This window comes from Myotis myotis, unplaced genomic scaffold, assembly GCF_014108235.1.
Source record: "Myotis myotis isolate mMyoMyo1 unplaced genomic scaffold, mMyoMyo1.p scaffold_m19_p_4, whole genome shotgun sequence".
Lineage (NCBI taxonomy): Eukaryota > Metazoa > Chordata > Mammalia > Chiroptera > Vespertilionidae > Myotis > Myotis myotis.
In genome coordinates this window covers 48,955,398-48,981,782 of record NW_023416346.1, presented here as the reverse complement: position 1 = coordinate 48,981,782, position 26,385 = coordinate 48,955,398, and the positions used below count along the sequence as shown (strand labels likewise).

The window sequence follows — 26,385 nt, the reverse complement described above, 5'->3', positions numbered from 1 at the left end:
TCCACTTGCCAGCAGGGAGCAGGCCTAAGCTGCAGTCAGACATCCTTAGCGCTGCTAAGGAGGTGGGAGAGGCTCCAGTACACCACTGCTGTACTGGCAGCCATCAGCCTGGCTTGTGGCTGAGCAGAGCTCCCCCTGTGGTAGCACACTGACCACCAGGGGCAACTCCTGCATTGAGTATCTGGTCCCTGGTGGTCAGTGTGTGTCATAGTGACCAGTCATTCCCAGTGGTTCTGCTGTTAGGGTCAATTTGCATATTACCCTTTTATTATATAGGATAGAGGCCTGGTGGGGGCTAGCTGGTTTGCCCTGAAGGGTGTCCTGGATCAGGGTTGGGGTCCTGCTGGGGTGCCCAGCCAGCCTGAGTGAGGGGCTGAGGGCCGTTTTCAGGCTGGCCATGGCTGCGGGCTGGAAGCAGGTATCTGGGATTTATTTATTTTCTATAATTGAAACTTTGTAGCCTTGAGCGGAGCCCAAGCCCTGGAAGCCTGGGTTGCCCCTGGCAACCCAGGCTCCCAGCTCCTCCTTGAGTGGAGGCCATGGCAGCTGGAAGCAGGTATCTGGGATTTATTTATCTTCTATAATTGAAACTTTGTAGCCTTGAGCAGAGGTCAGGGCCAGCAGGGCAGGCGGGAAGTTTGGCTTCCTCCATTGCCGGGGGCAACCCAAGCCTCCTGGTCGCTCCAGCTCTGTGGCCACTGCCATCTTAGTTGGGCTAATTTGCATATTCGCTCCTGATAGGCTGGTGGGCATGACGCATGGGCGTGACACGTGGGTGTAGCCTAGGTACGGTCAATTTACATGTTTCTCTTTTATTAGAATATATATATAGTCTGTGAGATCATCATCATTACCAAAACAGATACACACACACACTCTAGGAATTTTTAACCCGGCATGGACTGATGTAACCACTACTACAATCAGGACACAAAACCATTCTATTACCTACCAAAATTCCCTTATGTTGCCCCTTTGTGATCAAACTTTCCCCAACCCCTGTCAACCACTGTTCCATTTTCCATCGCTATAATATCCCCTTTTCAAAATGTCATACAAATGGAATCATCAGTTGGACATTCTGGGACTACTGGATATCCACAATCAAAAGAATGAAATTGGATTCCTACCTCACAACACATATAAAACTCAACTGAAAATGGATCAGAGAGATAAAAGTCATATATATATATATATATATGACCAATATGCAAAGTGTCCCCACAGGAGTTTGACCAGGAGACTGGGAGTTCTATTGCTCGCTATGATGTGTGCTGACCACCAGGGGTTGGCATGGAATGAAGGGAGGCCTGGACCAGCAGGTGGAAGGCCCTGATCTGCCCTGATCGCTAGCCAGGTCTAGGGACCCTACTGGTGCACAAATTTCATGCACTGGGCCTCTAGTAAACACTATAAGAAGAGAGCTTAGGTCTAACTTTTTATGACCTCAGGTAAGACAATCGTTTCTTAGACGTGACACCAAAAGCCAAGAGATAGAAAAATAAAAGTTAAATTGGTCTTCATAAAACTTAAAATTTATTGTACTTCAAAGAACACCACAAAGAAAATAAAAAGACAACCCACAAAGAACAATTACAACTCAACAATAAAAAGATAAACTAATTTGCTGAGCTGGTGTGGCTCAGCAGTTGAGCATTGACCCAGGAACTAAGAGGTCACAGGTTTGATTCCTGGTCAGGGAACATGCTGGGGTTGCAGGGTGGGGGCATGCAGGAAGCAGCTGATCAATAGTTTCTCTCTCATTAATGTTTCTATCTCTCTATCCCTTTCCCTTCCTCTCTCTAAAAAATCAATTTAAAAAACCTTTTTAAAAAAGATAAACCAATTTAAAAATGGCCAAAACATTTGAAAAGACATTTACCCAAAGAAGACATATAAATGATAAATAAGCAAATGAAAGGATGCTCAACATCATTTGTCATTAGAGTGATTCAAATTGAAACCACAGTGAGATACAACTTCATATCGACTAGGATGGATATCATTTAAAAAGACAGATAATAATCAGTATTGATGAAGATATGGAGAAATTGGACTCTTCACACACTGATGGTGGGAATGTAAAACAGTACAGCTGCTTTTAAAAACAGTGTGGTAATTCCTCCAATAGTTAAACGTATATAGGGTGTCCCAAAAAATGTATATAAACACTTTGAATAATTATAAAGGCAGTGTTTATTAAAATACATTTCATTTTCATTTAACAACTACTAGCTGTTAAAGTGTGTATATATTTTTGGGAACAACCTGCAGTTAGCATATGATCCAGCAATTCCACTATAAATTATATACCCAAAAGAAATGAAAACATATTCCACACAACAACTTGTAAACAAATGTTCATAGTAACATTATTCATAATAGTCAAAAAGAAGCATTTGATTTTGATAAAGAATACAATTATGCAGTCGGCCAAGTTATAAACCATAGACATCTTTTTTGAGCTTAGGAGACTCTCTGGTGCCTTTCATTGCACCTATTCCACTTAGGCGAGGCTATGACTTTCAATAAACATTTTGAAAACAGCTCAAAGAACCCAGATGCTACCATTCCATTCCTCTAGTGCTCAAGTGAGCTCAGGCTTGGAATTAATATGTAATAGTTTACCAGAGAAGTTACTGCAAATTATCATCTCAACAGTCCCTTTTTATTCATTTATCATGTATCAGTTCAACATCCACTCATTTTTTTTTTATTCCTGTGTTGAGCAAGTACTGTATTCCAGGCATTCTGCTATGTGCTGAGTACAGAGAGGTAACATTTTAGTAGTGGTGGTGGGAATACCACACAGAACACAATTAGAGTACAGAAGTAACACCCGAATCCTGGAGATTGAGAAATAATATACCAGGAGGCAGGATAGGTTGGACAGTTTGAGCTGTAAAGTGATGAGTAAGGTAAGTATTCATTAATTCATTCACTCAGCAAATATATATATTGAGTGCCTGCTAGAGACTAGGTGTTAAATTGTGGCAGTGAACAATATGGTCAAGAAGATGATTTGGCATGTAGAAATCTGTTTTATTTTCAACCCTGGATCTAATTTGAATTACAAGATTATAAATATGGCTTTTGTAGTTGTATTTGCCTAAAACTTCAAAAAATATATGATGTCCAAGGGGTTTTTATTTGTTTGCATGGGCTAGCCTTTCACCTTATATGATAGACAAAGCAGACATTGGGTGTTTTGTTTGTTTATGTTTTGCTTTGCTTTTTGCTTATTTTCAGTGTTTGCTTGTTATATCCTTTCATACTCTCTGCTCTACCCTCTCCACCCAACTATGATTTTGAACATTCCCCAAGACTAGACCCTGGCTAATGTCTTTTGTATAAGCCACAACCTATACAACAATAGGCTTTGGTTATTCTTAGTCCCAGCTCTCTAAAAAATTTAGGACTTCTGTGCTACCATAATGTGCTTTTAATGGCACCTAGCCTTACATATGTGTTCTAATTCATGTGTGTTCACTGAAATACCTTTGAGATTGTCAGGCCCTGTAGAGCAGGCTAGAGCTTCTATTTATTTTAATTACTTTCACAGTGCTAGTGTATTGTATTTGAGGTTATAGAGCATAACCTCAAATGTTGTTGACTTGCTCAGATTTGCTGAGGCCAAAGCATAACAAACATTTGCATGAAAGTGCAAAAGAGACATTGGCAATGGACTTTGATATTCAGCAGAGCTGAATATCAGCACAAGTTTTGCTCCTGCTGTGATTTCAATGGCTTGAGGCAAATTTCCTGACCTGATAATCCTTACATTGTTTACCAAACTTTACCTTTGATCTGCCTGTATGCATTGCTAAAGGGAAAATGTGTATTCAAAGTGAATAAAAAGCAGAGGGACCTGGACTCAGTGTGCCTCTTCACGAAAGAGGTTTCCACCTGGCCCCTCAATGCCTTCAAAATTCATATTTCTTGTGTAGTGTATTCATTGTGTCATCAGTCCTCCTGAAAGTTAACCTGAACTCCGTGAAGGTCACAGCACAGATTCTGAACACATGGCTATAGCTAGGTCAAATGAACATGTCTGTTCAATTTCACATTTCTCAACAAATTCAAGCACAAGGTTATTTTCCTTACAATCAAATACAAGGCCAATTTTTTTTTTACCAGCTTTTGACAAATTCTTATGAATTCTTTCAGATTTCTTGCCAGCAACCATCTTACTCTAGCAAATTGGAAAGCATTATAACATAATGAAAAGGGAGCAAGGCAGGCACAGACATAGCAGAGCAAAGCTAATAATAACCTTTAAAAAGAAAAGCTACTCCCAGGAATCTTGGGACTGATGGCAGACTGGTTAGAGGGATATTCTGGGGAGGGGGGCATTTTGGCGTCCTTCACCATTAATTAGTAGCAACACAACACGCTGTGACATACACATCCCAAATCAAGGAGAGATAATTCCCTGGCATTTCAAGGGAAGTCTATCTCACTTAGACTGTTTTCTTCTGCTGGTAGAATTCAAGGCATGCCTCTCAAATGTTGATATGCATCAGAATCACATGGAGCATTTGTTTAAAATGCAGATTTCTGGACCTCACCAGATGTTATACATTGTATTGTAGTTTTGCCTCCGAGCTAGAAATGCAATTTTAAAAAATGTAAGCATTTAGAGTCCCTCAGTATCCTCAGTATCCTTGGGAGATTGGTTCCAGGACACCCCTTGGATACCAAAATCCAAGGGTGCACAAGACCCGCATATAAAATGGCATAAAACAATGCATACAGTTAGTCTTCTGCATCCCTTAATTGAAAATAACATTTTCAATCTGTGGTTGGTTGATTTAGCCCATGTAGAACCCACGGATATGGAGAGCCCACTGCATATTATAGTTTTGGTAACTTTTTGTTTTGATTCAATTAAAAGATACTATATAGGAATCTTCAAAATAAGGAAGTAGTCCAGGCCTTCTGCAACCTCTTGGAGGCCCTGAAGTAGAGAGAGTCCCCTCAGTGAGTATTATCATACCCATACATGCCCTCACCTCCAACTTATTCCACATATACATTGGTTTAGAGGAGAGCCAATTCCCTGTCACTAAATAAATGTTCAGCAATCCTCCTTTGTTCCCCAAGACTGTTAGGTGGTAAGAATTTCTTGGTCTAATCATTCTGAGGCCTGCTGGGAATTACTTTGATATTGGTTTATCTAGTTTAGAACCCTAGTAGCAACCTTAATTCAAGTGCACCAAATCAGTTGCAAAATAGCAGGATAAAAAAGAGAGCCTTCCCTCCAGCTTCATTTCACTGCCCATCCACTGCCCCCAACACTCCCTTGTAACCTACTACTGATGCCCCCTAATAGCTTATTTAAGCCTTCCCAAATGGCAAGAGGCCCCTCAGTGGATGTTACAAACAGGTTCTTCTCCCTACTGAACATGTGCAGTTGCCTAGTGGGCAACCATTCTGTCTGTCCCCTCGCCCCAGGCATCAAATGGCTATTAGTCCCTCTTCCCAATTAAATTGCTAGGTGGTTGGAGTTACTGCTTGGTACACTCTGGTCTTTCTTTTTTATTGGGGAAGGGGTTTATTATGTTTATTTAACATTCTCTGCAGAATGTACTTCTTTCAGTTTTATTGAGATATAATTGACATTCAGCACTGTAAAAGGTTAAGGAATATAGCATAACGATGTGACCTACATATATTGTGAAATGGCTACTACAATAAAGTTAGTTAACATCCATTACCTCATATAGATACAAAAAGAGAAACAACGTTTTTTTCCTTGTGATGAGAACTTTTTAGGATCTACTTTCTTAGCAACTTTCATATATACTATTCAACAGTGTCAACTTATAGTCATTATGCTGTACATTATATCCCAGCACTTATTTTTCTGAAATCTTGTACTTTTTTACCACCTTCATCCAATTCCCTCATCCTCTACCCCTTGCCTTTGGTAACCACTAATCTGATCTCTTTTTCTATGAGTTTGGGTTTTATATTTTATTTATTTTTTAAAGATTTTTAAATTGATTTTTAGATAAAGAGGAAGGGAGAGGGAGGGAGAGAGGAACATCGATGTGAGAGAGAAACATCAATTGGCTGCCTTTTGCCCACCCCATACTGAGGATCAAGTCTGCAACCTGGGCATGTGCCCTGACCAGGAATCCAACTGGCAACCTTTTGACACCCAACTAACTGAGCCACACCGGCCAGGGCATCCTTTTAAGTTTTAATTGTTTTTTTTTCCCTAGGCAGGAAAATAGAACTTATTCTCATCTGTGATTTCTCAGCTTAAATATCATCTCCTCAAAGAGACCTTCTCTGAGCAACTAAATTAAAGTGGGCTTCTCTGTTACTCTATCTCACAACACCCTGTTCTGTTCTCTCAAACCAATCATCACAAATCACTTTAACAGATTTTTCTCTACTTATTCTTAGGACTAGGAGGAAAGCCCATTGAAATTAGGGATTTTTATCTTGTTCACTATTGCAGTCCTAGAGACTGGCACAGAGTGGGTGTACAATATATTTTTTGCAGAAAGAATTAACTGAAGATCCAGAGGCAGATATATAAGTAAATGGAGTACCAATAATATTATGTATCATTTTTTAAGTATACCACCTTTTAGTCTTCACAACAGCCTGATGAGGTAGATTCTATTACTATTTCCATTTGATGAGTAAATGAGTAAAACTCACCTGAGTGAAGAAATGTGTCTAAGGACACACAGCTAGAAACTGGGGACCACAATTCAAATCTGGATCAAGTGAACTCTAGAACTCAAGGTCTTACCACTAAGATAGACTGTTTCTTTGAGAAGTGCACTGAGTTGGATTTCACAATAAGCAGCATGCACACTCCTGTATGTCAGAAAAGTACCTACAAATGATGCAGAAACAGAGCTTGATCAAGGCTCTGAGATTTTTATAAACAGATCCCTCTATACACTGGACCAGGCCTCCACCTCCCCAGGCTTCTCTTCTTGTTTCCTTCAGCTTATTATTCGTTTATTTTTTGCTACAAAGTGAACTTTGCAGGGCTCCTGCATTCAGCTGTGCAGGTTGTACCTTGCATAATTCTGGGAGCACCGTTCACAGCAAATGTGATAGTCCAAAAGCCCACTGAACTCCTTATCACCATTTCTAGGTGTCTCCATGGATGTAAATTGAACCTTTCAGTCAAGGAGGCACAGACTGTTCTGCCTGCTGTATCTTACAGTTTGGGGTGGGGGAACCTTTTCCTTTTGGAGGACAGAAGCAATCAGAAGATAGTGAATGGTGGTTTGCTGAGCTTGCTTTGCAGTTTTCAGAAATAAATGGGATTAACCCAGTCAGGGCTGTTTTCTCTGAGCCTGGGCAGAAAAGAAAGGTATGTTTTATCACCTGGAAATGGGAAAATCTACAGATCTGGTCTCATGTAGTCAGATTATCATAGCATGTGTCTTCCAACATTCTGTCTCACTTATCAGGAGCTTACTTTACCTCCTGTCTCCAGGCCATATTTTTATTTTCTAGATTGCTTCTAAATATCCTATGGAGTCACTGGACCTGAGCTTATCTTGACCTAATTCCTTGCACTAGCAGCCTTTCAAGTCCTTGTAGAAAGAAAGAATGAATGATTGAACAAACTTGCTATGTAATGCTGGGCAGATCTCAACTTTTGTTTTTTAAATACTTTTTTGTATTATGACATTACTTTTTTAAATATATTTTTTATTGATTTCAGAGAGGAAGGGAAAGGAAGAGAGAGATACAAACATCAAAGATGAGAGAGAATCATTGATCGGCTGCCTCCTGCATGCCCCTTACTGCGGATCAGGTCCACAACCCAGACATGTGCCCTTAACTGGAACTGAACCCAGGACCCTTCAGTGTGCAGGCTGACACGAGTCTATCCACTGAGCTAAACCAACTAGAGTGGCAGATTTCAACTTTTGGAAACCTGTTTCCTCATCTGTAACATGCTGATAATAGTGCCTACACTCAGATTTCTTGTATCAAATATGACGATATATGCAAATGTGCTTTGGAAAGTATAAAGCACTATATTAACTATAATTATGAAATCCATCATCTAGGCAGACTTCCTTTTAGTTAGATAATACCCCTGCCCATTGCCATAGAAATTTATTCATCTCTAAACACTTGCAATGGATATACATCTACATTATGTATTTTTTAAAATGGTTGACGAACTATAGGTCACAGATTTCCCCAAGCAAATCCCTATCAGTCAGTAAAAAAGTATTAATTTAGTTCCTACTGTGTTTCCCACATTTTACTAGGCACCAGGGAAATATAAAGAAAACCTAAAGCAGAGTCCCTATCTTCTGGAGCTAATAAGGTAGAAAAGAGACATATTTAGACATACTTAGGTAGGGGTAGGCAAACTATGGCCTGCAGGCCAAATATGGCCTGCTACTTGGTTTTGTATAGTCTGCAAGCTCAGAATGGTTGTTACATTTTTAAATAGTTGAAAAACATCAAAAGTATAAGTATTTTGGACACTTGAAAATTACATGAATTTCAAATTTCAGTGCCCTTAAATGAAGTCTTATTGTCACACAGTCACACTTATTTGTTTATGTATATTCAAAGGCTTCTTTCATGTTAAAAGAGCAGAATTAAATAGTGTAACAGAGATCTTATAGTCCACAAAACCTAAAATGTTCACTATCTGACCCTTTACAGAAAAACTTTGCCACCTCTTGAACTAGAGGAAACTAAGCTTAGGCTTGGTCAGCTTTGACCGTTGCTCAGTCTTCACACTTGCAAATATTCTGGGAAGTCACGTGCATAAAAATCATTAATTTGTTTATTTATTCAATAGATATCAAGTGAGAGCCTATTATGTGTCAGACACTTAAAGAGGGAGGGACTTTAGCGTAAGGTATGTTTGTGTTGGTTAGTTTTCCTATATGAAATGTATGAAATAAGGTATTAATAGCAAAACCCTTTCACAGGGGTCGCCTAAGACCATCGGAAAACACATAGATAATTAAATATTGTTTTTGTGATTAATCACTATGCTTTAATTATGTTCAATTTGTAACAATGAAATTGGGGGTCACCACAACATGAAAAACTGTATTAAAGGGTCGCGGCATTAGGAAGGTTGAGAACCACTGTCTTAGAGAGTCCTTGGAGTGATGAAAACTTCTTTGTACCTCCGGGAATCTTTAGGTTTGGGCTAATGGAAACTTTGATGCAGTCAGTTAAGAGGATTCTAATATTGGTAGCTCAGATCTTTAGTAATTGGTGTTGATTATCCCATGAATGAGGAGACCTGCAATACTTTCTTTTTTTCACTATCGGGGATTCCTGATAAGCAACATTTATTAAGCTTAATGATAAATATATTTCTCATCAAACCTTTGTGATTTGCTCACAATTTTATAGACTTGGGTACTTCTATAAGTTCAAATACCTAGGGGAAGTTGGGAAAGAGAAAATAGGAAAAAGCAAAGTCCTGTGAGAGAAGAAAGGAGAATAAGGAAGAGGTAAATACAGTTCACTTTTCCCCTCATTTCTACTGTTAGATCGTTTCTTTTTTCCTTCTTTTAGACAAAAACAGATTGACCTTGACAGCTGAGATTGTATAACTTTACTGTCATATCTCAAGTAAAAGGCAGAGTAATGCAGTGGGTTGTAACCTCTGATGATCCTTCTGGGTATTGTGACATATGTGTTGTAGCTACAGGACACCATGTATGTTGTAACTAGAGGACACCTTCTGGCCTGTGCTGTCTCTCACATTGAGCCTGGTGGCAACACAGGGCTCCAGTGACCACATGGCAGGAGAGATACCTTATTAATATTAATAACTCAGCACTCACATTTAGTTTCTAATCCTCAAACTGCTAGGAAATTAAAGAACATTTGTATCACTTATCTTTCCTGTCAACTGATCCCTGATGCCCAGAACAAGGATAATGGGAACAGGACAGAAGTCAAGAATCATGTTTTCCAACTATGAACTTTGGGCCATGGTCATTTGACTTATCTACAAATATTATTTGTTGCCTATGAAGAGAACATTTTCTTCCACAAGAAACAATTCTTCCTGAGATTCAGATCTGAAATCTTTTAAAATATAAACACAGGCATTTTTATCTTCCAATTTTCCGTTGATAGTTGCTATTTTATGTAGGGGTTGAAAGCAATTTTGGCTTGAGGACTGTTGCACAGACCTGATCCTTTATAAAACTGTGCTGATGGTGACATTTTACTCCAGTGCCTCCAATCTCTTTTTCTTTATCTTTAATTTCCTTATTGGTTAAGGTATTACAAATGTGTCCTCATCCCCCCATTAACCCCCAACTTCCCCACCCCCCACTCATGCTCTCATCCCCCTGTTGTCCGTGTCCATTGGTTTGGCTTATATGCATGCATACAAGTCCTTTAGTTGATCTCTTCCCCTTACCCCCACGCTCCCCTATTTTCCCTCTGGGGATTGATAGTCTGATCACTGTTTCTCTGTCTTTGGATCTGTTCCTGTTGATCAGTCTATGTTGTTCTCTATATTCCACAAATGAGTGAGATCATGTGGTATTTATCTTTCTCTGACTGGCTTATTTCACTTAGCATAATGGTCTCCAGTTCCATCCATGCTGTTGCAAATGGCAAGAGTTCCTTCTTTTTTACCACAGTGTAGTATTCCATTGTGTAGATGTGCCACAGTTTTTTAATCCACTCGTCTGCTGATGGGCACTTAGGCTGTTTCCAAATCTTAGCTATGGTGAATTGAGCTGCTATGAACATAGCGGTGCATATATCCTTTCTGATTGGTGTTTCTTGCTTCTTGGGATATATTCCTAGAAGTGGGATCACTGGGTCGAATGGGAGTTCCATTTTTAGTTTTTTGAGGAAACTCCACACTGTTCTCCACAGTGGCTGCACCAGTCTGCATTCCCACTAGCAGTGCAGACGGGTTCCTTTTTCTCCACATCCTCTCCAACACTTGTTGTTTGTTGATTTGTTGATGATAGCCATTCTGGCGGGTGTGAGATGATACTGCATTGTCGTTTTGATTTGCATCTCTTGTATAATTAGTGACTTTGAGCATGTTTTCATATGTCTTTCGGCCTTCTGTATGTCCTCTTTCGTACAGTGTCTATCTAGGTCCATTGCCCAGTTTTTGATTGGATTGTTTATCTTCCTATTGTTAAGTTGCATGAGTTCCCTGTAAATGTTGGAGATTAAACCCTTATCGGTGATATCATTGGCACATATGTTCTCCCATGCAGTGGGCCTTCTTGTTGTTTTGTTGATAGTTTCCTTTGCTATGCAAAAGCTTTTTATTTTGATGTAGTCCCATTTGTTCATTTTCTCTTTAGTTTCCATTGCCCTAGGAGCAGTATCAGAGAAGTAATTCCTTTGGCATATGTTTGCGATTTCGCTGCCTGTGGATTCCTCTAGTATTTTTATGGTTTCCCATCTTACGTTTAAGTCTTTTATTTTTGTGTATGGTGTGAGTTGGTGGTCTAGTTTCATCTTTTTACATGTATCTGTCTAATTTTCCCAACACCATTTATTGAAGAGACTGTCTTGATTCCATTGTATGCTCTTGCCTCCTTTGTCTAATATTTATTGGGCATAGTAGTTTGGGTCAATTTCTGGTTCTCTATTCTATTCCATTGATCTATATGTCTGTTCCTGTGCCAATACCAAGCTGTTTTAAGAACAGTGGCTTTGTAATACAGCTTGATATCTGGTATTGAGATCCCACCTACTTTGTTCTTCTTTCTCAGGATTGCTGCAGCTATTCGAGGTCTTTTTTTATTCCAGATGAATTTTTGGAACATTCATTCTAGATCTGTGAAATATGCCGTTGGTAATTTAATGGAGATTGCATTGAATCTATAGATTGCTTTGGGTAGTATGGACATTTTGATGATGTTGATTCTACCAATCCATCAACACGATATGTTCTTCCATCTATTTATGTCTTCCTCTATCACTTTTTTCAGTGTCCTATAGTTTTTTTCATATAAGTCTTTTACCTCCTTAGTTAAGTTTATTCCTAGGTATTTTAATTTTTTTGGTGTGATGATAAATGGGATTGCTTTTTTAGTCTCACTTTCTGTAAGTTCACTATTGGTGTAAAGAAATGCCATAGATTTCTTGGCATTAATTTTGTATCCTGCTACATTGCTGAATTCATTTATTAAGTCTAATAATTTTTTGATGGAGTCTTTAGGGTTCTCTATGTACAGTATCATGTCATCTGCAAATAAGGACAGTTTTACTTCTTCTTTTCCAATTTGGGTACCTTTTATTTCTTCTTCTTGTCTGATCGCAACAGCTAGTACTTCCAGTACTATGTTGAACAGGAGTGGTGAGAGGGGGCATCCTTGTCTTGTTCCTGTTCTTAGGGGAAATGGTTTTAGTTTTTGCCATTGAGTATGATGTTGGCTCTGGGTTTGTCATATATGGCTTTTTTCATATTGAGGTATGATCCTTCTATTCCCACCTTGCTGAGAGTTTTTATCAAGAAAGGGTGTTGGATTTTGTCAAATGCTTTTTCTGCATCAATTGATATGACTTTGTGGTTTTTATCTCTCAATTTGCTTATGTGATGTATTATGTTTATTGATTTGTGGATATTGTACCATCCTTGCATCCCTGGGATAAAACCTACTTGGTCATGGTGTATGATCTTTCTGATGTACTGCTGGATCTGATTTGCTAGGATTTCGTTGAGGATTTTGGCATCTATGTTCATGTGGGTTATTGACCTGTAATTCTCTTTCATTGTGTTGTCTTTATCTTGTTTTGGTATTAGGGTGATGTTGGCTTCATAGAATGAGCTTGGGAGTATTCATTCCTCTTGAATTTTTTGGAAAAGTCTGAGGAGGATAGGTTTCAGTTCTTCCTTGAATGTTTGGTAAAACTCCCCTGTGAAGCCATCTGACCCTGGGCTTTTGTTTGCTGGAAGCTTTTTTATTACTGCTTCAATTTCTTCCAATGAGATTTTTAGATTCTTCCTGATTAAGTTTTGGAAGGTTGTATTTTTCTAGGAATATGTCCATTTCCTCCAGGTTGTCTAGTTTGTGGGAGTAGAGTTGTTCATAGTATTTTTTAACAATCCTTTGTATTTCTGGGGGTCTGTTGTTATTTCTCCTCTTTCATTTCTGATTTTGTTTATTTGGGTCCTTTCTCTTTGTTTCTTAGTGAGCGTGGCTAGAGGTTCATCAATCTTGTTTATCCTTTCAAAGAACCAGCTCTTGGTTTTGTTGATCTTTTGTATTGTTTTTTGGTCTCTATGTCATTTATCTCCGCTCTGATCTTTATTATTTCTTTCCTTCTGCTTATACTGGGCTGTTCTTGTTGCTCTCTTTCTAACTCTTTGAGTTGGAGGGTTAGGTAATTTATTATTGTTGTTTCTTGTTTTTTTTTTTTTTTTTGCAGTAGGCTTGTAGAGCTATGAACTTCGCTCTCAAAACTGCTTTTGCTGTGTCCCATAGGTTTTGGATTGTTGTATTTTCATTGTTGTTTGTTGCCATGATGTTTATTTCTTCTTTGATCTCTCTGGTAACCCAGTATTTGTTTAATAGCATGCTATTTAGTCTCCATGTATTTGAATTTTTTGGATTGGTTTTATTGTAGTTGATTTCCAGTTTTATGCCATTGTGATCTGAGAAGATGCTTGATATGATTTCTATCTTCTTGAATTTGAAGAGACTTTGTCTGTGACCCAATATATGGTCTATCTTTGAAAATGATCCATGTGCACTTGAGAAGAATGTATATTCTGTTGCTTTGGTGTGAAATATTCTGAAGATGTCAATTAATTCCATATGATCTAGTAAGTCATTTAGGATTGATGTTTCTTTGTTGATTTTTGGTTTAGAGGATTTGTCCAATGGTGATAGTGGGGTGATAAAGTCCCCTACTATGATTGTATTGCTGTCAATCTCTCCCTTGATCTCCTCCAGAAGTTTTCTTATGTGTTTGGGTGCTCCTATGTTGAGTGCGTATATGTTTATCAGAGTTATTTCTTCTTGTTGGATTGCTCCCTTTAGTATTATGAAGTGGCCTTCCTTATCTCTTTTTATGTCCTTCACTTTGAGATCTAATTTGTCAGATATAAGTATTGCTACCCCAGCTTTTATTCCATTTTCATTTGCTTGAAAAACCTTTTCCCATCCCTTCACCATCAGTCTGTGTGTGTCTATTTTTCTGAGGTGGGTTTCCTGTAGACAGCAGATATATGGGTCATGTATTCTTATCCACTCAGTTACCCTACATCTTTTGATTGGGGCATCTAATCCATTTTCATTTAAAGTTATTAAGTTGTTATTGATAGATACTTGTTTGTCGCCATTTTTATTCTTTACCCCTGTGTTCCTTCTTTGCTTCTTTTCTTTTTTTTTTTTTTTTTTTTTTTTTTTTTTTTTTTTTTTACAGCAGGCCCTTTAGGATTTCTTGCATTGCTGGTTTGGTGGTAATAAACTCCCGTAGTCCTTTTTTGTCTGTAAAGGTCTTGATTTCACCCTCAATTTTGATTGATAGCCTTGCTGGGTACAGTATTCTTGGATTCAGACCCTTCCTTTGCATTACTTTGTATATTTCATTCCATTCCCTTCTTGCCTGATGTGTTTCTGTTGAGAAATCCGTCACTAGTCTGATGGTGGATCCTTTGTAAGTAACTTTCTGTCTGTCTTTGGCCGCTTTTAAGATTCTTGCTTTGTCGTTGGTGTTTGCCAATTTAATTATAATATGCCTTGGCATTGGTCTTTTGGGGTTCATTTTGTTTGGGACTCTATGAGCTTCTTGGATTTGTGTGAGTTTTTTTCTTCCCTATATCAGGGAAGTTTTCTGTCATTATTTTTTCAAACAGGTTTTCTATTCCTTGCTCAGTTTCCTCTCCTTCTGGCACCCCTATTATGCTGATGTTGTTTCGTTTCATGTTGTCCCAAAGTTCTCTAGGCTCTCTTCCTGCTTTTTAATTTTTTTTTTTCTAGAAGCTGCTCTGCTTGGGTATTTTTTCCTACCTTGTCTTCTAGCTCAATGATGCGGTCCTCTGCTTCTTCTAGTCTACTGTTGATGCTTTCTATTGAGTTCTTTATAGTCGTGATGTGATTTTTCATTTCTTCTTGGTTCTTCTTCATTTCTCCTTGGTTCTTACACATATTGTTGAATTTGTCTTTCACCCACCTTATGACCATTTCTCTGAATTCTTTCTCTGACAGGTTGCTTGCCTCCATTGCCTCCATTTCATTTACTTCCTTTTCTGGTGATGCCTGTTTTTCTTTCATATGCGGGCTGTTTCTTTGTCTCCCCATGATCTCTCTTTTACAGGTGTTTGGTTATGTAGTTCTCTCTCTGCTGCGTTAATTTAAAGGCACAAAATACAACTCAAGAAGGCACAATGCACAAGTCACTGAACACAAATGTAGTCACTATACTAATCACCCCAAATAAAGGTGACCACCAGATCAAAGAGAATTAGGGGATAAAGAAGAAACACGAGAAAAAGAAAAAAGAGAAAAAGAAAAAAAAGGAGTGCAAAAATGAAATTGGGAAAAGGAAAAAAAAAGTAAGAGAGAAAAGAAAGAGAATGAAATGGAAGAGGGGAAGAAACTGATTATATGGGGAGAAAACTCCAATAGAACAGTCACTAATCCCAACAAATTCCAGCAACAGATCCCTGGAAATAAATGCAAACTACAAACAACAACTAATATCAAGCGAGGCGAGGGAAAACAGAAGCAAAAAATAACTGGAAAAAAACCCAACAGAAAAAGAAAAAAACCCCAACAATTTCACAAACAAGCATAAAAAAACCCCAATATACTCAACAATCAGGCAAACAACAACAAAACGACAGAGAGAACAAAACTTTGGATAGTGAAGAAAGAGAAGAGAGAGGTGTGTATGGATTTAGAGCAGGAGATTGGTAATTAGATATATAAGTAGTGTGAAATTTTAACTGGGGGTAAAAATAAGGAATATGATAAATCTAAGGCAGGGATAGGGTAAGAGAAATAGGACAACAAAAGGGGAAAAGTGAGGAAGAGAGTTTTGGCATAAAGGTAAAGTTGAGGTAGAGTAAAAGGATGCTAAAGGAAAGATGAAAATAGAATGTAGAACACTAATCCCAAAACATTCACCTTAATAAGACATGACCCAAAGGGAACAAAGCATGAATGTACTCACAGCACCAATAACCCCAATATAAGCAATAACCTGAGAAAAGATTATTAGGGGAGAGAAAAGAGAGCACAAATGATATCTAAGAGAGAGAAAAAAAGATAGGAGAGAAAAGAAAAAGGAGAATATATATTTATGGAGAGAACACCACAGAGCCAATAGATAAACCAAACAAATATAAACACCAAACACTCAGTAAAGCGGGTATCCAATCTCTTTTCCTTGTTGGTGTTCCCTCCCCAGTCTTCTCCAGCTCCATTTACTTCATGGTATCTCTTTACTTGCTTGACCTCATAGGAAAACCTGATCAGTAAAGGATTGGACTCATTTATACCTAGTCATAAGTGACCTATTAACTGCTCAAAACACATTTGCATTATAACTGGGAACAAGGTCTTAAGGTGAGGGATTTCCGGATGACAGTGGGAGGATGTTTATAAGTAAATAAAAAACCTGAGATTTTATGCTAAATTTTATACACGTTTGCTCATATGTGCATTTTTTGTCCATATTCATCAGATTATCAAAGCAATAAATAAATCATAAAAGATTAAGGGCAGTCTTAAGGTAAAGAAACAAAATACATATAATGGTATTTGAAACTGTAGCTCAATGGTTGTAGACCCTATGAGAACAAGGACCACATCTCTGTCTTGTCTACCTATCACCTACTGCATCCCCAGTGCCAATAACAGAATGTGTACTACAGAGTCTTCTCTCAATAAATACAAGCTGGGCAAAAAATAGGTTTATATCTCTTTGTATGGAAAATGATACAATAATTAATAAACAGTCATACAAAAATAAACTCTGTGTTTCACGTACTCACAACTGTAAACCTACTTTTGTCCACCTCTGTACTTGTTAAATTAGTTTATATACATCCAAGAGATATTTATTGTTAATGAATGAATGGAAGAGTAAAGAACATCAGTCAGCAGATAGGCAGAGGTATTTTTGGGCACTAGGCCCTTCCTATCACTTGCATAGTTGGTCCTGTTTCTGTTTGAGTTACCTAAGGTAGAGTTTCCAGGACAACTACTGATGTTCCTAATGCATATTCAGAACAGGTGAATCTTGAATGCATAGGAGCAGCCAAGGCATCTATCTGCTCTGTTTGATTGCCCATTGGTACAGGGAAAGAAAACCTACTTCCTTTCATTTGTCCTCTTCCCATTCCCACTTGCATCTTAGCCAGTCACCAAAATCATCAAAAGGCTGCTGTTGCTGTTGGTTGGAAGCAGAAGTTGTTGCTCAGCCAAAATCCGCCAAAGTATATCCTCAACATTTTGAGGCAAAGAGCTTTCATCCTAGCAGATGTGGGTTCTCAGATAGCTTGTTGACAAAATCATGAGTGAGCATTGATGCAGAATGACAAAAGAATCCATTTCTGTGTTAGACAAGGAGAGGGAGGCCCAGGCCAGTCCCAGGCAGGATGCGGAGATCTAAATAGTCAGCCTTTGGTGCCCCCTGCAGCATTTGCAGAGAGAATGCTCCTCAGTCCTCTCCTGAAAATGGAGGGTGGATATTTCATTTGCTGGTGATGATCCCCATTCTGACAGGTGTGAGGTGATATCTCATTGTGGTTTTAATTTTTGTTTCTCTGATGATTAGTGATGTTGAGCATACTTTCATATGTCTATTGGCCATCAGTATGTCCTCTCTGGAAAAATATCTATTCAGGATCAGGTCCTTTGCCCATTTTTTAATTGGATTGCGTTTTTTTTTGGTGTTGAGTTTTATGTTTCTTATAAATTTTGGATATTTACCCCTGATCAGATATATCATTGGCAAATATGTTATTCCATTCAGTGGTTATTTTTTCATTTTGTTGACGGTTTTCCTTGGCTGTGCAAAAACTTATTTTTAGTTTGATGTAGTTGCATTTGTTTAATTTTCTTTTGTTTCTCTTGCCTGAGGAGGTATATCAGAAAAAAAAGTATTGCTAGGACAAATGTCTGAGATTTCACTGCCAGTGTTTTCTTGTAGGATTTTTATGGTTTCAAGTCTAACATTTAAATTTTTAATCCATTTTTAGTTTATTCTTGTGTATCATGTAAGAAGGTAGACTAGTTTTCTTTTTTTGATGTATCTGTGAAATATTCCCAACACCATTTATTGAACAGACCAGTGGTCGGCAAACTCATTAGTTAACAGAGCCAAATATCAACAGTACAATGATTGAAATTTCTTTTGAGAGCCAAATTTTTTAAACTTAAACTATATACATTGTTATTAACTCAGTTAGGGTACTCCTAAGCTGGCCTTTGCTAAAAACGTCCTCAATCTTATTGAGGTACCTTCGCTGAGGTCGACTCCTTCCAACTCTCCCATCCACACTTGTCTTGTATACTTGTTTTGTCTATCTCCTTTCTGAAAACCGACTTCCGCACATGGGCCACCAAGTTTTAATCGCACTGTACGTGCAAGCCCGCATGTGGTATGTTGTGGAAGAGCCACACTCAAGGGGCCAAAGAGCTGCATGTGGCTCACAAGCCACGGTTTGCCAACCACTGGAATAGGCTATCTTTATTCCATTATAGGTTTTTGCCTCCTTTGTCAAATATTAATTGACTGTAAAGGTGTGGGTTTATTTCTGCGCCCTCCCTTCTTTTTTTTATAAAGTGTATTTCAAATTTTTATTTTTATTGATTGCTATTTTGGCCTGAAGGTAGTTTCAAAATTGAGTATAGGGGGGAAAAGAGGTAATATATTAGCATTTTTAGGCAATAGTCCTATTATTTTTCAAAGCACTACTTTTTGAGCTTACAATATAACTGCATGCCTGATGACTTTGGTTTTTTATATTTTCATTTGAAATTATTAAGCTGATTAGAGAATCGTAAAAGCAGTCACTCAAAAAAAAAAAAAAGCAGATTCAAAATATACATGTACTTGCTGTTGGAGGTAAGTTTACAATCAAATGAGTTTTCTCACTGCACTTACAAATTCCCTGTATTGTTAAAAGTTCTTTATTTTTGAAAGTTTTACATGTCTCCTTTTTCCTCCCTTGACCTCTACCCACCTGCTCCCGCCTCCCAGCACATGCCCCTACCCTGCTATTGTCTGTGTCAATTGGTTATGCTCATATGCATGGATACAAGTCCTTTGGTTGATCTCTTACCCAACTACACCCTCCCCTGCCTGCCCTCTGAGGTTTGACGGTCTGTTCGATGCTTCTATGTTTCTGGATCTATTTTTGTTCCTCAGTTTATGTTGCTCATAATATATCACAAATGAGTGAGATCATGTGATATTTACCTTTTTTCAACTGGCCTAATTCAATTAGCATAATGCTCTCCAGGTCCATCCAGGCTGTTAAAAATGGTAAGAGTTCTTTCTTTTTACAGCCACATAGTATTCCATTGTGTAGATGTACCACAGTTTTTTAATCCACTCATCTGCTGATGGGTACTTGGGCTGTTTCCAAATCTTAGCTATTGTAAATTGTGCTGCTATGAACATAGGGGTGCATATATCCTTTCTAATTGGTGTTTCTGATTTCTTGGAATATATTCCTAGAAGTGGGATTACTGGGTCAAATAGGAGTTCCATTTTTAATATTTTGAGGAAACTCCATAGTGTTTGCCACAGTGGCTGTACCAGTCTGCATTCCCACCAGCAATGCATGAGGGTTCCTTTTTTTCCCCTCACCAGCACTTGTTGGTTGACTTGTTGATGATAGCAATTCTGACAGGTATGAGATGGTACCTCACTGACATTTTGATTTGCATCTCTTGGATGATTAGTGACTTTGAGCATGTCTTCACATGTCTCTCGGCCTTCTGTTTGTTCACTTTCAAAAAGTATCTATTTAGGTCCTTTGCCCATTTTTTGATTGGATTGTTTATCTTCCTTGTGTTAAGTTGTATGAGTTTCCTATAAATTTTGGAGATTAAACCCTTATTAGATGTAACATTGGAAAATATATTCTTCCATGCAGTGGGCTATCTTGGTGTTTTGTTAATGGTTTCTATTGCTGTGCAGAAGATATTATTTTCATGTAGTCCCATTTGTTTATTTTCTCCTTTCTTTCCATTGTCCTAGAAGAAGTATGAGTAAAGATATTGCTACAACATATGTCTGCTATTTTGCTGCCTATGGATTCTTGTAAGATTTTTATGGTTTCCCACCTTATGATTAAGTCTTTTATCCATATTGAGTTTATTTTTGTGTATGGTGTAAGTTCGTGATCTAGTTTCATTTTTTTGCATGTATCTGTCCAATTTTCCCAACACCATTTATTGAAGAGACTGTCTTGAGTCCATTGTATGCTCTTGCCTCCTTTGTCAAACATTAATTGAGCACAATGGTTTGGGTTGATTTCTGAGTTTTGTTCCATTGGTCTATATGTCTGTTATTGTGCCAGTACCAGGCAGTTTTGAGAACCATGGCTTTGTAATATATCTTGATATCTGGTATTGTGATCCCTCCAACTTTGTTCTTCTATCTCAGGATTGCTGTGGCTATTCAGGGTCTTTCTTATTCCAGATGAATTATTGGAGAGTTTGTTCTAGATCTTTGAAGTATGCCATTGGTATTTTAATAGAGATTGCATTGAATCTGTAGATTGCTTTGGGTAGTATGGATATTTTAATGATGTTGATTCTACCAATCCATGAACATGGTATGTTCTTCCATTTGTTTATGTCTTCTTCTATGTATTTTTTCAATGTCCTGTAGTTTTCTGAGTACAGGTCTTTTACCTCCTTAGTAAAGTTTATTCCTAGGTATCTTAATATTTTTTGGTGCAATGGTAAATGGGATTTTTTTTTTTCGTTTCTCTTTCTGTGAGTTCATTATTGGTGTATAAAAAAGCCATAGATTTCTGGGTATTAATTTTGTATCCTGCTACATTGCCGAATTCATTAGGTCTAGTAGTTTTTTGATGGAGTCTTTGGGGTCTTCTATGTATAGTATCATGTCATCTGCAAATAAGGACAGTTTTACTTCTTCTTTTCCAATTTGGATGCCTTTTATTTCTTCTTCTTGTCTGATCACTATGGCTAACACTTCCAGTACTCTATCAAACAGGAGTGGTGAAAGTGGGAATCCCTGTCTTGTTCCCATTGTCAGGGGAAATGAGTTTAATTTTTTCCCATTGAGTATTATTTTGGCTGTAGGTCTGTCATATAAGACTTTTATTATGTTGAGGTATGATCCCTCTATTCCTACTTTGCTGATAGTTTTTATCAAGAAAGGATGTTCGATTTTGTCAAATGCTTTTTCTGCATTGATTGATATGATTATGTGACTTTTGTCTCTCTATTTATGTGATTTATCACATTTATTGATTTGCTGATATTGTACCATCCTTGCATCCCCAGAATAAATCCCACTTGGTAATGGTCTATGATCTTTTTAATACATTGCTGGATGTGAGTTGCTAGAATTTTGTTGAGGATTTTAGCATCTATGCTCATCAAGAATATTGGCTTGTAGTTCTAAATCTTTGTGGTGTTTTTATCTGGTTTTGGAATTAGGGCAACGTTGGCTTCATAGAAAGAGCTTGGAAGTGTTGCTTGCTCTTGAATTTTTTGGAATAGTCCGAGGAGGATAGGTTTTAGTTCTTCTTTGAATGCTTTGTAGAACTCCCCTGTAAAGCCATCCAGAGCAAGGCTTTTGTTTGCTGGAAGATTTTTGATCACTGCTTCAATTTCTTTGGTAGTTATAGGCCTACTCAGGTTTTTTTATTCTTCCTGATTGAGTTTTGGGAGCTTGTATTTTTCTAAGAATATGTCCATTTCATCTAGGTTGTCCAGTTTATTGGAATAGAGTTGTTCATAGTATTTTTTTCATAGTACTTTGTATTTCTGTGGGCTTGATTGTTACTTCATCTCTTTCATTTCTGATTTTGTTTATTTGGGTCCTCTCTTTGTTTCTTGGTGAGCCTGGCTAGAGTTTAATCAATTTTGTTTATCCTTTTAAAGAACCAGCTCTTGATTTTATTGATCTTTTAATATTTTTTTATCTCTATGTCGTTTATTTCCTTCCTTCTGCTTATGCTGGGCTTTCCTTGTTGCTTTCTTTCTAATTATTTAAGTTGTAGGGTTGGATAATTTATTACCATTTTTTTGTTTTTGTTTATTGAGTTAGGCCTGTAGAGCTATGGACTTCCCTCTCAAGACTGCTTTCACTGTGTCCCATATATTTTGGATTGTTGTGTTTATATTGTCAATTGTTTCCATGATGCTTTTTATTTCTTCTTAGATCTCTTTGGTAACCCAATCATTGTTTAATAGCATGCTATTTAACCTCCATATGTTTGATTTTTTCATTGTCTTTATTGTAATTGATTTCTACTTTTATGCCATTGTGATCTGAGAAGATGCTTGATATGATTTCTATCTTATTGAATTTGAAGAGACTTTGCCTGTGTTCCAATATGTGGTCTATCTTTGAAAATGACCCATGTGCACTTGAGAATAATGTCTATTCTGTGGCTTTGGGGTGAAATGTTCTGAAGATGTTAATTAATTCCATCTGATCTAGTGAGTCATTTAGAATTGATGTTTCTTTGCTGATTTTTTGTTTAGAGGATTTATCCAGTGGTGTTAGTGGGGTATTAAAGTCCCCTACTATGACTGTACTGCTGTCAATAACTCCCTTGATATCCTCCAGAAGTTTTCTTATGTATTTGGGTGCTCCTGTATTGGGTGCATATATGTTCACCAGAGTTATATCTTCTTGTTGAATTGCTCCCTTTAGTATTGTGAAGTGGCTTTCCTTATCTCTTGTTATGGCCTTCCTTTCGAGGTCTAATTTGTCAGATATAAGTATTGCCACCCAGCTTTTTTTTTTCATTTCCATTTGCCTGAAAAATCTTTTCCCATCCATTCACCATAAGTTCTTTGTTCTGAGGTTGGTCTCCTGTAGACAGCAGATATATGGGTCATGTTTTCTTATCCACTCAGCTACCCTATGTCTTTTGATTGAGACATTTAATCCATTTACATTTAAAGTTATTATTGATAGTTAGTTGTTTGTTGCCATTTTTATTCTTCAGCCTGTGTTCCTTTTTCCCTTACGATTTCTTCTTTTTACAGCAGTCCCTTCAGCATTTCTTGCATTGCTGGTCTGGTGGTTATAAACTCCCTTAGTCCTTTAATGTCTGTGAAACTCCTGATTTCACTCTCAACTTTGATTGATAGCCTTACTGGGTACAGTATTCTTCTATTCAGACCCTTGCTTTGCATGACTCTGTATATTTCATTCCATTGCCTTCTGGCCTGATGCGTTTCTGTTGAGAAATCAGTTTATAGTGTTATGAGAGATCCCTTGTAGGTAACTTTCTGTCTCCCTCTCTGGTAGCCTTTAAGATTCTTACTTCGTCATTGGTGTTTGCCAATTTAATTATAATGTGTCTTGGTGTCAGTTTTCTTTCTTTTTTTGCCTTTGATCATATTTTTATTCAAAATTAGCTGTCCAAAGTGATTTGACCAATATGGAATAAACAAATACTCCCTCTGTCCCATAATAGTAGCAGTTGATGAATGTAGTTTGTCCCATAATAATAGTAGCAAAAGAAAATAAATATAGAACGTAACATTTATTATAAAAAAAACCTAGATTAAATTAAACAATAAATTAAAAATAGTACTCCTGATTTTTATTTTGAGTGTTCAGATAGTTTCCGGATTTTTCAATAATTTCATTACTGCATTTTAAACTTGTAGGTAGGATCCCTTGGCTGCGAAGCTTTGCTTTCCCTGTATGCGTGAGCTTAAAATTATTGGAGCCATCGTTCTTCATTGCTTCCAGCATAACTTGTTGAAGTGACAGAAACGTATTATCCAGTATTTCGGGAGAAATATTATCAAAGGCTAATATGGTGCCTCTTCTGCTAAGAGGAATATGTCTAAGTTTTTCTCCATAATCTTTGCATTTATTTCCACAGTTTTGTTTCTTCAAAGAATCAACATTAGCATAAGATTCTCCTTGACAATTATTTTTGGAAGCACGTTTCCAAATTCTTGATATGGTCATTCTGTTGCACTTAAATTGTTTTGCAGCTAATGTAATTGCACCTATTTGCAACTTTTCCTTTTTCTTTTGATGCATCAAGAACTGGACAATCACAACTCGATCTTTGCTTGAATACTCTCTTTTTTTCATCTTACTTTTACAATGGGTTGATATTCAACTGAAATAAAACAATTGATTTCGATCAGCGGATGAAATTATAAAAATAGTTATAATTCATAATAATTAGATTAACCTAAAAATTGAAAGATGTGTCAAAACAAATGACAGATGTCATGAAACATTGATTTTTATTGAAGGCTTCGCAATTTTGGGCTACAACATAACTTACAGCTGCATTCGCCAATAATTCCCTTTTAAATATTCACTTTCTACTATTATTATGGGACAGAGTATAAGTTTATGCCACAGCTTTTTTTTCTTCTGTGGTGGGTTTCTTTTCTGCGGGCTTCTTCTCAGCTACTTGTTTCTTGGTAGCTGCAGCCTTTTTCCCCACCAAAGGCTTCTTCTGCTTCTTAAGGCCAACAGCCTTCTTTCTTTTCTTCCCTACTACAGGCTTCTTGCCTGGAACCCCCTTCTCATCTGATTTGGCTTCTAGTGCTGCTGCTGCTTTATCCACCTGAAGCTTGTTGCTCTTGGCCTGACAAAGAATGGTGTTCCAGCGCATGGTCTTTGCATATGGGTTTAGCTTCAACAAGATTCTCAGGTTTTTCAGTGGCTTCTTCTTCAGGACTCTGCGGTGAATCTTCTTGCGTGGAGCTCAGAGGGCTCCTTGGATCTCTGGGCTTTTCAAGATTCTGCTAAGGTCTGTATTGAGCATCTTGTGCATGGGAAGGTTGTAGTTACTCTTGAGGGAGGCAGCTCTATGCCAAGTGCCATACAGCTCATCTAACTTGCGGAAAGCACTTTCAGTCCAAATGCAGAAATGGCCCGCATGCCCTCCAGGTGCAAGTTTCAAAATGTTCAGTTTGCTTACATTAAGCAGAGTGATTCCAGGGATGTTTCTGATGGCTTTGATGATACTGTTGTCCTCATTATAGATGATACAAGGTCCTCTGCGCTGGATACGATGATGGTTTCTCATTTTGCCCTGCTAGCCCTCATTCGCTGAGAGGCATAGACCTTTTTTAATATCATTCCAGGCCTTAAGTTTCTTAAGAAGCAAAACAGCCTCCTTGGTTTTCTTGTAGCCTTCAACTTTATCTTCAACCACCAAAGAAAGTTCAGGAACTTCCTCGATATGGTGACCTTTAGATATGACCAATGCTGATAAGGCTGAGGCAGCGAGGACAGAGAAGATGGCATATCGTTTCTGTGTTGTGTTTACTCTGCGGTGCCAATGGTGTCAGGTTTTGGTTGGTGCAAACATGTGGTCCCCACGACACATATTTCCAAAAGCACCCTGGCCAGAATGATGAGTTCCACTACCTTGGGACTCTGGGAATTCGAGCCACAGCTCTGCCGGTACCCCAGGACTCGGCACTGGTTTGATGACCTGCCAATTCACTGACAGCATAGGGCTGTCTATTTTTTTTGCGCAAGTTGGTGGGCATAAAGTTCACAATATCTGCGAATGGGAGCCTTGACCATAGCAGGCAAAGTGACATTTTTTCCAGATGGTTCCCCCTTTTCAGAGTACACAGATATCAGTGGACGAGCACACGCCATGGTGGGGAGAGGAGAAGGCCACACTCCTCTCTACCCAGTGGCTCCCACAGGAAAAGGCTTGGTGTCAGTTTTGGGGTTCATCTTGTTTGGGACTTTGTGTGCTTCTTGGACTTGTGTGAGTTTTTTCTTCTTCCCAATATCAGGGAAGTTTTCTGTTATTAATTCTTCAAACAGGTTTTCTATTCCTTTCTCAGTTTCCTCTTCTTCTGGGATCCCTATTATGCAGATGTTGTTTTGTTTCATGTTGTCCCAAAGTTCCCTTAGGCTCTCCTCCTGTTTTTTAAGTTTCTTTTCTAGTTGCTGCTCTGCTTGGGTATTTTTTCATACCTTGTCTTATAGCTCACTGATGTGGTTCTCCACTTCTTCTAGTCTACTGTTGATGCTTTCTATTGTGTTCTTTATTGCAGCAATGTCATTTTTCATTTCTTCTTGGTTCTTCTTCATTTCTTCTTGGTTCTTACATATATTATTGAATTTGTCTTCCATGCTTTTCAGCGTCCTTATGACCATTGCTCTGAATTCTTTCTCTGACAGATTGCTTGCCTCCATTTCATTTCCTTTCTTTTCCGGTGATTCCTCCTTTTCTTTCATATGGGGGCTGTT

The 26,385-nt window shown here is 38.0% G+C and overlaps 1 protein-coding gene and 1 pseudogene across 1 annotated transcript in view; both read right to left on the bottom strand.

Annotated features, from left to right (window-relative positions):
* The window catches only part of TRPC5 (transient receptor potential cation channel subfamily C member 5), a 161,994-nt gene that overhangs the window by 6,758 nt on the left and 128,851 nt on the right, over positions 1–26,385 (bottom strand). The gene's annotated exons all lie outside the window — the stretch shown is intronic.
* On the bottom strand, positions 24,515–25,818 carry LOC118654620 (annotated as a pseudogene).